Source organism: Sinocyclocheilus anshuiensis, unplaced genomic scaffold (genome assembly GCF_001515605.1).
Source record: "Sinocyclocheilus anshuiensis isolate Anshui unplaced genomic scaffold, SAMN03320099.WGS_v1.1 scaffold1303, whole genome shotgun sequence".
Classification (NCBI taxonomy): Eukaryota; Metazoa; Chordata; class Actinopteri; order Cypriniformes; family Cyprinidae; genus Sinocyclocheilus; species Sinocyclocheilus anshuiensis.
In genome coordinates, this window is record NW_015537954.1 from 586,049 (window position 1) to 591,048 (window position 5,000).

A 5,000-nucleotide genomic window follows, 5' to 3' on the forward strand; every position below is an offset into this window, starting at 1 on the left:
CACAAAATGAGCTCCAGTTCGTCGTGTTTCTGTCTCTTTGTCCATCCATTTGCATTCGAGCTCGTCTCTGCTCACAGGCGGATCCGTGTTGCTCTGGCGTTCGTTAAGCGGCCGTTCGTGATTCGTTAAGAGCCACAGGAGTGAAGAGCGGATGCCCTCGGGCTCGACTCTCCCCGAAAATAGCTGTGATTGTCAAGAGAAGGAAGTCAAATGTAATTGACTACAAGTCAAGAAATAATGAAAGGAAGCATTTTAGACAGGGAAAAAAATGAATGCCCCTTTTTTAATAGTTTTTTTTTGTGGATGGGATGAGATGTCGCTTAATAGCAAGCGGAAACGAGATGTAGAGAGCATTGGAAACACATGCAGGCGCAAAACCTGAAAGGCCACAGATCTTTTTTAACTCTCAGGGCATCAGACTCAATGATGTCATGGTCTGTGGATCCTCTTGGGCACCTGACGTGTCGACCGAGCCTTTGAGACGCGACAGAAACTGCTTCATCACGGCGCTAAACGCATCCGAGCATGTTTTGATCTTCCTGCGGAAGCCTAGAGGAAGACAAAAGCAGCCAGAAAATGTGCAATCATGTCTGAAAAAGCTACGATTCAAAGCAAAGCAAAGCAAAAAAGGCAATTGTTTTTTTATTCTGTCGTGTTTTAAAAACAAGATAGCTAGCGAACACTAGAGACTTCGCTCCGTTAGCTTAGCTTCGTCCAGCGTGTTGTTAATATAATCGGAATAGACCGTAGCACAGGGTGAAGGGGCGGGGCTAGGGTGGTGGTGGGCGGGGCATCTGGGCGGGGGGGCGGGGTTTGGGTAACTTTTGACTTTGCTCCCTGGTCATTTTGACAGATTTTTCTGTATTTACTCCAGGCTCAGTACTGAGCGAATCTAGTTCGTTTTTACGCTTTTCTACCCTTCTGTGAGTTCCGTTGACATTTACATGAGCATATTCAGAGATTATGGATGTGTGACATAACCACGAAATAATCAGAAAGTGAATTTACTAAAGAATATGAAGCCTATTTTTAGGATTATGGCGATTTTTTGCATTATTTTCATGACAATTAAATACATTTATTTCCCAAATTCTCATAACTGCAATGCAAAAGCTCTGATTCTCAAACCGTGATGTAAAAACAATAATTATATATTATTGAAATCATGTATTTTTGACATCATGCTAAAACTTGTGAAATTCATATGATTTCGGACTTAATACCTCATGTTACCTGTATTATTATTTGTACCCGATTAGCATAAACTGTTATTTATTGTTCATAAAAAGTTAATTTTTTATTTTCAGATAGGAATATTTGTGTGCTGCCATACATTTTAAAAATGATTACATTCAGTCATTTTATTGCGACATCAATACAGACAATAGAACAAGAGGGGAAAAGACAATTAATATATTCACTGAGTTTAAGAGACAAAAGCTATAGAAGTATTTATGAGTACTCATAAAAAATATTACTTGTGTCTTTAAAGCACTAATATTACAATGACTTGTATATTCACGTTGGCAAATGCTTGTTTTGTTTTTTCTTTGATTTATTTTTTTACGTTAAAGCTGAGGGTTTCTGAATGTGATGACCACTTCCTCCCTAGAACGTTATAAGATTTTAAGAGTGTTGTAATGTGAACGTAAGCACCATTTCTACAGCTGTGTACATTAGAGAATGATGTTTGAGACTCATGATTTACTTCAATGTTCTTGATTCTGTAAACACCTGCTGGTTTCTAAAGATTTGTTTCTTCTTTTGGAATTTTTTTTTTAATACCAGATATTTACCTTGAAACTGTATTCTCATTATTGTATGTCCTATTTTTTGATTATTTGTTTTGCACATATTCACCGTTTATTTAAATGAACTGTGAGGAGGTTTTTGAATATGCTGGGCCTCTGGCAATGAATGAAGCTTCAAAATATCTCTAGATATGGAAGAATGTTTCTGTCACGGAATAAAAAAATATATAAACATTTAATTGTGACTTTTTATCTCACATTTCAGACTTTTTTCCTCACAATTCAGAGTTCTGTGCAGTTCTGAAATAAGTCAGAATTATGAGACATAAACTGACAATTACAAGACAAAAGTCAGAATTATGAGATATAAACTCATAATAATAAGGGGAAATGCCAGAATGGTGATATATAAACTCACAATTACAGGACAAAAAGTCAGAATTATGATATATAAACACAGTTATGAGGAAAATTGTCAGAATTATGAGATTTAAACTCACAATTACAAGACAAAAGTCAGAATAATGAGATATAAACACAATTACAGGGAAAAAGTCAGAATGATGATATATAAGATCACAATTACAGGACAAAAAGTCAGAATGATGAGATACAATTACAGGACAAAAAGTCAGAATGATGAGATATAAACACCATTATGAGGGAAATTGTCAGAATTATGAGATGTAAACTCACAATTACAAGACAAAAGTCAGAATAATGAGATATAAACACAATAATAAGGGACAATGCCAGAATGATGAGATATAAGCTCACAATTACAGGACAAAAAGTCAGAATGATGAGATATAAACCCACAATTACAGGACAAAAAGTCAGAATGATGAGATATAAACTCACAATTACAGGACAAAAAGTCAGAATGATGAGATATAAACACAATTATGAGGGAAATTGTCAGAATTATGAGATGTAAACTCACAATTACAAGACAAAAGTCAGAATAATGAGATATAAACTCACAATAATAAGGGACAATGCCAGAATGATGAGATATAAACTCACAATTACAGGAAAAAAGTCAGAATTATGAGATATAAACACAATTACAGGGAAGGACAAAAAGTCAGAATGATGAGATATAAACACAATTACAGGTAAAAAGTCAGAATGATGAGATATAAACTCACAATTACAGGACAAAAAGTTAGAATGATGAGATATAAACAATTACAGGGGAAAAAGTCAGAATGATGACATATAAACACAGTTACAGGGAAAAAGTCAGAATTATGAGATAAACTCAATATTACGAGACAAAAGTCAGAATTATGAGATATAAATGCGAAATTATGAGACAAAAGTCAGAATTACATTTACATTACATTTACATTTAGTAATTTAGCAGATGCTTACAAATGATGACAATAGAAGCAATCAAACCCAACAAAAGAGCAATAATATGCAAGTGCTATGACAAGTCTCGGTTAGCCTAACACAGTACATGTAGCAAGGGTTTTTTATTATTATTGAGATATAAACTCACAATTATAAGAAAAAAGTCAGAATTATGAAATAAACTCTCAATTAGGAGAAAAGTCCAAATTGTGAGATATATGCTCAATTATGAGACAAAAGTCAGAATTATGAGATATAAACACAATTACAGGAAAAAAAGTACGAATTCTGAGAATAAAGTCAGAATTTTGAGATGTAAACTCAGAATTTCAAGAAAAAAAGGCAGAAATGTGAGATATAAACTCAGAATTGTGAGATAAAAAGTCACAATTATGAATTTTATCTTTTTATTCCTTGGTGGAATTGGGCTTCCATACAAAGAATATTAATGAGGGATAATTTCAATGTGATAATTATCTTAAAAGAACAGTTCAGCCAAAAATGACACGTGTTCCAAACAAACCCATATGCTGTTGTTTCTTCACTGGAACACATCTGGAAAACAATCTTCATTCCTTTTGTGTTCAAAAAAGAAAGACTGTAATACAGGTTTGTGAGTGAGAAAGTAATGTTTTTCCATTTTTGGGCTGAAATATTCCTTTGAGCTGTTATTGAATAAGCATGAATGAAGTGTGAAGATGCTCACGTCTCTCGTTTTCTGCCTAAAGCTGTTTGGACCAAACTGAGACGAGGAGCTGGACACAAACGCTTTTTTTCCCCAATGATTCCACACCGAGACTTTTCCAGCAGAGAGACCACGACATTCACGGCTTCTTTTTGAAGTTCTCTCATGCTTTTCTAATCTTCCGTTCGATGCATCAGGATGGCGGTCAATTCATTTACACAAAAGCCTCGGTTGAGTTGCAATGAAATCTCTTTCGACTCTTAGAAAGAAATGTGTTTACTTGAAGAGACACAAGCCTTTTGCTCATGCTGTTCTGTTTGAATCAGAGCTGTAAGATAGTCTGGGTTTCCCTCCCTGCTCATGATCTCTGTAGCTCTAGATGGTGATATTCTGCTTAGACTCTAAATAAAGCACAGTCCTGTAGACCAGCTTGCCTCCGCTTCATTCTCCTCTCAGTCGCTTTGAGTCCAACAGAAGATGCATTAGCAGAACATGTGGCTGTATTAATTGAAATATTAATTAATATTAAATATTAAATATTTAATTATAATAAATTAAAATAAAATGCTTTTTTCTAGCATCAGAAAACTCTCTCGGCTCAGCATTTGAACAGGAATGATATGCATATATTAATGTTTCATAATGCAAAGCAGGTTCTTACGTGTCTAACATTATAATAATCAGATACAGCAGGTCTGGATCACATTCAGAATTGTGATTCACGTTTTCTTTCTGAAGCGAATGTTAATAAGAACCACACAGACACATTCAGCCAAGCCGTATAATGACCTCTGTTCTCAGGAGAGTTTTTAAGTCATGTTAAGGCATGTTGTCACACATATTAGAATTTAATACAAAAAAAATTACATTTCTGTTCACAGCTTACCCCATATACAGTAGTGTGACAGCATATTTGAATTTTGATGAAATATTCCGAAAGAACACCGTGTCCAGTGTATGTGCAGGTTACAATTTTTTTTTATTGTATATAGTAAATATTTAGACATAAAACACGCGCGCGCACACACACACAAACAAAACAAGTCAAAACAACTAAACCTAAGTTTGGTGAATATACCAAAAAAATTAATAAATAAAATATTACTCTAAAAAAATAAAAAATAAAACCCACACACATGTACAGTATATATCTATATCTATGTACCTGTGTGTGTGTGTGTGTGTGTGTGAGTGCGTGTGTGCGT